General features: G+C 44.4%; 1 non-coding gene across 1 annotated transcript; it reads left to right on the forward strand.

Annotated features, from left to right (window-relative positions):
* Positions 1–1,847: 1,847 nt before the first annotated feature.
* trnas-gga (transfer RNA serine (anticodon GGA)) lies at positions 1,848–1,920 on the forward strand. The gene has a single exon. It is a non-coding gene; the product is annotated as a tRNA-Ser (tRNA).
* Positions 1,921–9,993: the final 8,073 nt, after the last annotated feature.

Here is a 9,993-nt window from a genome sequence, read left to right on the forward strand (position 1 = left end):
TCCAAATTCCAGCCAAACTGTCCTGAGGCCAGGAATATTGAAGTCCATTTTCTGAGAGCCCATGATGTCAGAAAGAGTTTTCTGTTCTTGGTTTTGACCAGTCCATTTCATGGTTCCATGGTCATTGAAGGGCCCCTAGTTTGGACTTTGGGCTTTGCTTGAAGGCATTGTTTCCATCATGGGCATTGTATTGAGTCCAAACTTTATTGCAATCCTCCCTTGTGAAAGCTTTTTCAACCTCACCAAGCTTGTCCTCTTTCAACTATCACAGTGTGAAAGGAGGCACACATGTCCATGAGGTATTTCACATGTATCTGATTGGAGCTGAAGGAGCTGAAATAGCTCAGTTGGGAGAGCTTAAGTCTGAAGATCTAAAGGTTACTGGTTCAATCCTGGGTTTCGGCAACCAAGCTTTGCGTGCACACATGTGTCTTTCAAATTGTATTCTCAGTTGGCCAAGTGACCAAAAACCTTTGAAGCTTGAAAAACAGAAAGGCACTTTGTGTCCTGTTTTCAGCCAAACTGTCCTGAGGCCAGGCACATTGAAGTCCATTTTCTGAGAGCCCATGATGTCAGAAAGAGTTTACTGCTCTTGGTTTTGACCAGTCCATTTCATGGTCCCATGGTCATTGAAGGGCCCCTCGTTTGGACTTTGGGCTTTGCTTGAAGGCAATGTTTCCATCATGGGCATTGTATTGAGTCCAAAGTCTATTGCAATCCTCCCTTGTGAAAGCTTTTTCAACCTCACCAAGCTTGTCCTCTTTCAACTATCACAGTGTGAAAGGAGGCACACATGTCCATGAGGTATTTCACATGTATCTGATTGGAGCTGAAGGAGCCGAAATAGCTCAGTTGGGAGAGCTTTGGTCTGAAGATCTAAAGGTTACTGGTTCAATCCTGGGTTTCGGCAACCAAGCATTGCGTGCACACATGTGTCTTTCAAATGGTAATCTCAGTTTGCCAAGTGACCAAAAACCTTTGAAGCTTGAACAACAGAAAGGCACTTTGAGTCCAAATTCCAGCCAAACTGTCCTGAGGCCAGGCGCATTGAAGTCCATTTTCTGAGGGCCCATGATGTCAGAAAGAGTTTACTGTTCTTGGTTTTGACCAGTACATTTCAGGTTCCCATGGTAATCGAAGGGCCCCTAGTTTGGACTTTGGGCTTTGCTTGAAGGCATTGTTTCCATCATGGGCATGGTATTGAGTCCAAAGTCTATTGCAATCCTCCCTTGTGAAAGCTTTTTCAACCTCACCAAGCTTGTCCTCTTTCAACTATCACAGTGTGAAAGGAGGCACACATGTCCATGAGGTATTTCACATGTATCTGATTGGAGCTGAAGGAGCCAAAATAGCTCAGTTGGGAGAGCTTTGGTCTGAAGATCTAAAGGTTACTGGTTCAATCCTGGGTTTCGGCAGCCAAGCATTGCGTGCACACATGTGTCTTTCAAATTGTATTCTCAGTTGGCCAAGTGACCAAAAACCTTTGAAGCTTGAAAAACAGAAAGGCACTTTGAGTCCAACTTTCAGCCAAACTGTCCTGAGGCCAGGCGCATTGAAGTCCATTTTCGGGGAGCCCATGATGTCAGAAAGAGTTTACTGCTCTTGGTTTTGACCAAACCATTTCATGGTCCCATGGTCATTGAAGGGCCCCTCGTTTGGACTTTGGGCTTTGCTCGAAGGCAATGTTTCAATCATGGGCATTGTATTGACTCCAAACTCTATTGCAATCCTCCCTTGTGAAAGCTTTTTCAACCTCACCAAGCTTGTCCTCTTTCAACTATCACAGTGTGAAAGGAGGCACACATGTCCATGAGGTTTTTCACATGTATCTGATTGGAGCTGTAGGAGCCGAAATAGCTCAGTTGGGAGAGCTTTAGTCTGGAGATCTAAAGGTTACTGGTTCAATCCTGGGTTTCGGCAGTCAAGCATTGTGTGCACACATGTGTCTTTCAAATGGTATTCATAGTAGGCCAAGTGACCAAAAACCTTTGTAGCTTGAAAAACAGAAAGGCACTTTGTGTCCCTTTTTTCAGCCAGACTGTCCTGAGGCCAGGCACATGGAAGTCCATTTTCTGAGAGCCCATGATGTCAGAAAGATTTTTCTGTTCTTGGTTTTGACCAGTACATTTCAGGTTCCCATGGTTATCGAAGGGCCCATAGTTTGGACTTTGGGCTTTGCTCGAAGGCAATGTTTCCATCATGGGCATTGTATTGAGTCCAAAGTCTATTGCAATCCTCCCTTGTGAAAGCTTTTTCAACCTTACCAAGCTTGTCCTCTTTCAACTATCACGATGTGAAAGGAGGCACACATGTCCATGAGGTTTTTCACATGTATCTGATTGGAGCTGAAGGAGCCGAAATAGCTCAGTTGGGAGAGCTTTGGTCTGAAGATCTAAAGGTTACTGGTTCAATCCTGGGTTTCGGCAACCAAGCATTGCTTGCACACATGTGTCTTTCAAATTGTATTCTCACTTGGCCAAGTGACCAAAAACCTTTGAAGCTTGAACAACAGAAAGGCACTGTGAGTCCAACTTCCAGCCAAACTGTCCTGAGGCCAGGCGCATTGAAGTCCATTTTCTGAGAGCCCATGATGTCAGAAAGAGTTTACTGTTCTTGGTTTTGACCAAACCATTTCATGGTCCCATGGTCATTGAAGGGCCCCTAGTTTGGACTTTGGGCTTTGCTCGAAGGCAATGTTTCAATCATGGGCATTGTATTGAGTCCAAAGTCTATTGCAATCCTCCCTTGTGAAAGCTTTTTCAACCTCACCAAACTTGTCCTCTTTCAACTATCACAGTGTGAAAGGAGGCACACATGTCCATGAGGTATTTCACATGTATCTGATTGGAGCTGAAGGAGCTGAAATAGCTCAGTTGGGAGAGCTTAAGTCTGAAGATCTAAAGGTTACTGGTTCAAACCTGGGTTTCGGCAACCAAGCTTTGCGTGCACACATGTGTCTTTCAAATTGTATTCTCAGTTGGCCAAGTGACCAAAAACCTTTGAAGCTTGAACAACAGAAAGGCACTTTGTGTCCCTTTTTTAAGCCAAACTGTCCTGAGGCCAGGCACATTGAAGTCCATTTTCAAAGAGCCCATCATGTCAGAAAGAGTTTTCTGTTCTTGGTTTTGACCAGTCCATTTCATGGTCCCATGGTCATTGAAGGGCCCCTCGTTTGGACTTTGGGCTTTGCTTGAAGGCATTGTTTCCATCATGGGCATTGTATTGAGTCCAAACTTTATTGCAATCCTCCCTTGTGAAAGCTTTTTCAACCTCACCAAGCTTGTCCTCTTTCAACTATCACAGTGTGAAAGGAGGCACACATGTCCATGAGGTATTTCACATGTATCTGATTGGAGCTGAAGGAGCTGAAATAGCTCAGTTGGGAGAGCTTAAGTCTGAAGATCTAAAGGTTACTGGTTCAAACCTGGGTTTCGGCAGCCAAGCATTGCGTGCACACATGTGTCTTTCAAATGGTATTCATAGTAGGCCAAGTGACCAAAAACCTTTGAAGCTTGAACAACAGAAAGGCACTTTGTGTCCCTTTTTTCAGCCAGACTGTCCTGAGGCCAGGCACATGGAAGTCCATTTTCTGAGAGCCCATGATGTCAGAAAGAGTTTACTGTTCTTGGTTTTGACCAAACCATTTCATGGTCCCATGGTCATTGAAGGGCCCCTAGTTTGGACTTTGGGCTTTGCTCGAAGGCAATGTTTCAATCATGGGCATTGTATTGAGTCCAAAGTCTATTGCAATCCTCCCTTGTGAAAGCTTTTTCAACCTCACCAAACTTGTCCTCTTTCAACTATCACAGTGTGAAAGGAGGCACACATGTCCATGAGGTATTTCACATGTATCTGATTGGAGCTGAAGGAGCTGAAATAGCTCAGTTGGGAGAGCTTAAGTCTGAAGATCTAAAGGTTACTGGTTCAAACCTGGGTTTCGGCAACCAAGCTTTGCGTGCACACATGTGTCTTTCAAATTGTATTCTCAGTTGGCCAAGTGACCAAAAACCTTTGAAGCTTGAACAACAGAAAGGCACTTTGTGTCCCTTTTTTAAGCCAAACTGTCCTGAGGCCAGGCACATTGAAGTCCATTTTCAAAGAGCCCATCATGTCAGAAAGAGTTTTCTGTTCTTGGTTTTGACCAGTCCATTTCATGGTCCCATGGTCATTGAAGGGCCCCTCGTTTGGACTTTGGGCTTTGCTTGAAGGCATTGTTTCCATCATGGGCATTGTATTGAGTCCAAACTTTATTGCAATCCTCCCTTGTGAAAGCTTTTTCAACCTCACCAAGCTTGTCCTCTTTCAACTATCACAGTGTGAAAGGAGGCACACATGTCCATGAGGTATTTCACATGTATCTGATTGGAGCTGAAGGAGCTGAAATAGCTCAGTTGGGAGAGCTTAAGTCTGAAGATCTAAAGGTTACTGGTTCAAACCTGGGTTTCGGCAGCCAAGCATTGCGTGCACACATGTGTCTTTCAAATGGTATTCATAGTAGGCCAAGTGACCAAAAACCTTTGAAGCTTGAACAACAGAAAGGCACTTTGTGTCCCTTTTTTCAGCCAGACTGTCCTGAGGCCAGGCACATGGAAGTCCATTTTCTGAGAGCCCATGATGTCAGAAAGAGTTTACTGTTCTTGGTTTTGACCAGTACATTTCAGGTTCCCATGGTCATTGAAGGGCCCCTAAGTTGGACTTTGGGCTTTGCTTGAAGGCAATGTTCCATCATGGGCATTGTATTGAGTCCAAAGTCTATTGCAATCCTCCCTTGTGAAAGCTTTTTCAACCTCACCAAGCTTGTCCTCTTTCAACTATCACAGTGTGAAAGGAGGCACACATGTCCATGAGGTATTTCACATGTATCTGATTGGAGCTGAAGGAGCCGAAATAGCTCAGTTGGGAGAGCTTTGGTCTGAAGATCTAAAGGTTACTGGTTCAATCCTGGCTTTTGGCAACCAAGCATTGCGTGCACACATGTGTCTTTCAAATGGTAATCTCAGTTTGCCAAGTGACCAAAAACCTTTGAAGCTTGAACAACAGAAAGGCACTTTGAGTCCAAATTCCAGCCAAACTGTCCTGAGGCCAGGCGCATTGAAGTCCATTTTCTGAGAGCCCATGATGTCAGAAAGAGTTTTCTGTTCTTGGTTTTGACCAGTACATTTCAGGTTCCCATGGTAATCGAAGGGCCCCTAGTTTGGACTTTGGGCTTTGCTTGAAGGCATTGTTTCCATCATGGGCATTGTATTGAGTCCAAACTTTATTGCAATCCTCCCTTGTGAAAGCTTTTTCAACCTCACCAAGCTTGTCCTCTTTCAACTATCACAGTGTGAAAGGAGGCACACATGTCCATGAGGTATTTCACATGTATCTGATTGGAGCTGAAGGAGCTGAAATAGCTCAGTTGGGAGAGCTTAAGTCTGAAGATCTAAAGGTTACTGGTTCAAAGCTGGGTTTCCGCAGCCAAGCATTGCGTGCACACATGTGTCTTTCAAATTGTATTCTCAGTTGGCCAAGTGACCAAAAACCTTTGAAGCTTGAACAACAGAAAGGCACTTTGTGTCCCTTTTTTCAGCTAAACTGTCCTGAGGCCAGGCACATTGAAGTCCATTTTCAAAGAGCCCATCATGTCAGAAAGAGTTTTCTGTTCTTGGTTTTGACCAGTCCATTTCATGGTCCCATGGTCATTGAAGGGCCCCTCGTTTGGACTTTGGGCTTTGCTTGAAGGCAATGTTTCCATCATGGGCATTGTATTGAGTCCAAAGTCTATTGCAATCCTCCCTTGTGAAAGCTTTTTCAACCTCACCAAGCTTGTCCTCTTTCAACTATCACAGTGTGAAAGGAGGCACACATGTCCATGAGGTATTTCACATGTATCTGATTGGAGCTGAAGGAGCCGAAATAGCTCAGTTGGGAGAGCTTTGGTCTGAAGATCTAAAGGTTACTGGTTCAATCCTGGGTTTCGGCAACCAAGCATTGCGTGCACACATGTGTCTTTCAAATGGTAATCTCAGTTTGCCAAGTGACCAAAAACCTTTGAAGCTTGAACAACAGAAAGGCACTTTGAGTCCAAATTCCAGCCAAACTGTCCTGAGGCCAGGCGCATTGAAGTCCATTTTCTGAGAGCCCATGATGTCAGAAAGAGTTTTCTGTTCTTGGTTTTGACCAGTCCATTTCATGGTCCCATGGTCATTGAAGGGCCCCTAGTTTGGACTTTGGGCTTTGCTTGAAGGCATTGTTTCCATCATGGGCATTGTATTGAGTCCAAACTTTATTGCAATCCTCCCTTGTGAAAGCTTTTTCAACCTCACCAAGCTTGTCCTCTTTCAACTATCACAGTGTGAAAGGAGGCACACATGTCCATGAGGTATTTCACATGTATCTGATTGGAGCTGAAGGAGCTGAAATAGCTCAGTTGGGAGAGCTTTAGTCTGAAGATCTAAAGGTTACTGGTTCAATCCTGGGTTTCGGCAACCAAGTTTTGCATGCACACATGTGTCTTTCAAATTGTATTCTCAGTTTGCCAAGTGACCAACAACCTTTGAAGCTTGAAAAACAGAAAGGCACTTTGTGTCCTGTTTTCAGCCAAACTGTCCTGAGGCCAGGCACATTGAAGTCCATTTTCTGAGAGCCCATGATGTCAGAAAGAGTTTTCTGTTCTTGGTTTTGACCAGTCCATTTCATGGTCCCATGGTCATTGAAGGGCCCCTCGTTTGGACTTTGGGCTTTGCTTGAAGGCAATGTTTCCATCATGGGCATTGTATTGAGTCCAAATTCTATTGCAATCCTCCCTTGTGAAAGCTTTTTCAACCTCACCAAGCTTGTCCTCTTTCAACTATCACAGTGTGAAAGGAGGCACACATGTCCATGAGGTATTTCACATGTATCTGATTGGAGCTGAAGGAGCCGAAATAGCTCAGTTGGGAGAGCTTAAGTCTGAAGATCTAAAGGTTACTGGTTCAATCCTGGGTTTCGGCAACCAAGCATTGCGTGCACACATGTGTCTTTCAAATGGTAATCTCAGTTTGCCAAGTGACCAAAAACCTTTGAAGCTTGAACAACAGAAAGGCACTTTGAGTCCAACTTCCAGCCAAACTGTCCTGAGGCCAGTCACATGGAAGTCCATTTTCTGAGAGCCCATGATGTCAGAAAGAGTTTTCTGTTCTTGGTTTTGACCAGTACATTTCAGGTTCCCATGGTCATTGAAGGGCCCCTAGTTTGGACTTTGGGCTTTGCTTGAAGGCAATGTTTCCATCATGGGTATTGTATTGAGTCCAAACTTTATTGCAATCCTCCCTTGTGAAAGCTTTTTCAACCTCACCAAGCTTGTCCTCTTTCAACTATCACAGTGTGAAAGGAGGCACACATGTCCATGAGATTTTTCACATGTATCTGATTGGAGCTGAAGGAGCCGAAATAGCTCAGTTGGGAGAGCTTTGGTCTGAAGATCTAAAGGTTACTGGTTCAATCCTGGGTTTCGGCAACCAAGCATTGCGTGCACACATGTGTCTTTCAAATGGTAATCTCAGTTTGCCAAGTGACCAAAAACCTTTGAAGTTTGAACAACAGAAAGGCACTTTGAGTCCAAATTCCAGCCAAACTGTCCTGAGGCCAGGCACATGGAAGTCCATTTTCTGAGAGCCCATGATGTCAGAAAGAGTTTTCTGTTCTTGGTTTTGACCAGTACATTTCAGGTTCCCATGGTCATTGAAGGGCCCCTAGTTTGGACTTTGGGCTTTGCTTGAAGGCAATGTTTCCATCATGGGTATTGTATTGAGTCCAAAGTCTATTGCAATCCTCATTTGTGAAAGCTTTTTCAACCTCACCAAGCTTGTCCTCTTTCAACTATCACAGTGTGAAAGGAGGCACACATGTCCATGAGGTATTTCACATGTACCTGATAGGAGCTGAAGGAGCTGAAATAGGTCAGTTGGGAGAGCTTAAGTCTGAAGATCTAAAGGTTACTGGTTCAATCCTGGGTTTCGGCAACCAAGCTTTGCGTGCACACATGTGTCTTTCAAATTGTATTCTCAGTTGGCCAAGTGACCAAAAACCTTTGAAGCTTGAAAAACAGAAAGGCACTTTGAGTCCAACTTCCAGCCAAACTGTCCTGAGGCCAGGCACATTGATGTCCATTTTCTGAGAGCCCATGATGTCAGAAAGAGTTTTCCGTTATTGTTTTTGACCAGTACATTTCAGGTTCCCATGGTAATCGAAGGGCCCCTAGTTTGGACTTTGGGCTTTGCTTGAAGGCAATGTTTCCATCATGGGCATTGTATTGAGGCCAAACTTTATTGCAATCCTCCCTTGTGAAAGCTTTTTCAACCTCACCAAGCTTGTCCTCTTTCAACTATCACAGTGTGAAAGGAGGCACACATGTCCATGAGATTTTTCACATGTATCTGATTGGAGCTGAAGGAGCCGAAATAGCTCAGTTGGGAGAGCTTTGGTCTGAAGAGCTAAAGGTTACTGGTTCCATCCTGGGTTTCGGCAGCCAAGCTTTGCGTGCACACATGTGTCTTTCAAATTTAATTCTCATTTGGCCAAGTGACCAAAAACCTTTGAAGTTTGAACAACAGAAAGGCACTTTGAGTCCAAATTCCAGCCAAACTGTCCTGAGGCCAGGCACATGGAAGTCCATTTTCTGAGAGCCCATCATGTCAGAAAGAGTTTTCTGTTCTTGGTTTTGACCAGTCCATTTCATGGTCCCATGGTCATTGAAGGGCCCCTCGTTTGGACTTTGGGCTTTGCTTGAAGGCAATGTTTCCATCATGGGCATTGTATTGAGTCCAAAGTCTATTGCAATCCTCCCTTGTGAAAGCTTTTTCAACCTCACCAAGCTTGTCCTCTTTCAACTATCACAGTGTGAAAGGAGGCACACATGTCCATGAGGTATTTCACATGTATCTGATTGGAGCTGAAGGAGCCGAAATAGCTCAGTTGGGAGAGCTTTGGTCTGAAGATCTAAAGGTTACTGGTTCAATCCTGGGTTTCGGCAACCAAGCATTGCGTGCACACATGTGTCTTTCAAATGTTATTCATAGTAGGCCAAGTGACCAAAAACCTTTGAAGCTTGAACAACAGAAAGGCACTTTGAGTCCAAATTCCAGCCAAACTGTCCTGAGGCCAGGCGCATTGAAGTCCATTTTCTGAGGGCCCATGATGTCAGAAAGAGTTTACTGTTCTTGGTTTTGACCAGTACATTTCAGGTTCCCATGGTAATCGAAGGGCCCCTAGTTTGGACTTTGGGCTTTGCTTGAAGGCATTGTTTCCATCATGGGCATGGTATTGAGTCCAAAGTCTATTGCAATCCTCCCTTGTGAAAGCTTTTTCAACCTCACCAAGCTTGTCCTCTTTCAACTATCACAGTGTGAAAGGAGGCACACATGTCCATGAGGTATTTCACATGTATCTGATTGGAGCTGAAGGAGCCGAAATAGCTCAGTTGGGAGAGCTTTGGTCTGAAGATCTAAAGGTTACTGGTTCAATCCTGGGTTTCGGCAGCCAAGCGTTGCGTGCACACATGTGTCTTTCAAATGTTATTCATAGTAGGCCAAGTGACCAAAAACCTTTGAAGCTTGAAAAACAGAAAGGCACTTTGAGTCCAACTTTCAGCCAAACTGTCCTGAGGCCAGGCACATTGAAGTACATTTTCGGGGAGCCCATGATGTCAGAAAGAGTTTACTGTTCTTGGTTTTGACCAAACCATTTCATGGTCCCATGGTCATTGAAGGGCCCCTCGTTTGGACTTTGGGCTTTGCTCGAAGGCAATGTTTCAATCATGGGCATTGTATTGACTCCAAACTCTATTGCAATCCTCCCTTGTGAAAGCTTTTTCAACCTCACCAAGCTTGTCCTCTTTCAACTATCACAGTGTGAAAGGAGGCACACATGTCCATGAGGTTTTTCACATGTATCTGATTGGAGCTGTAGAAGCCGAAATAGCTCAGTTGGGAGAGCTTTGGTCTGAAGATCTAAAGGTTACTGGTTCAATCC

Source organism: Halichoeres trimaculatus, unplaced genomic scaffold (assembly GCF_033239565.1).
Source record: "Halichoeres trimaculatus isolate MK-OKI-2021-1 unplaced genomic scaffold, fHalTri1.1 fHalTri1_scaffold_16, whole genome shotgun sequence".
NCBI lineage: Eukaryota > Metazoa > Chordata > Actinopteri > Labriformes > Labridae > Halichoeres > Halichoeres trimaculatus.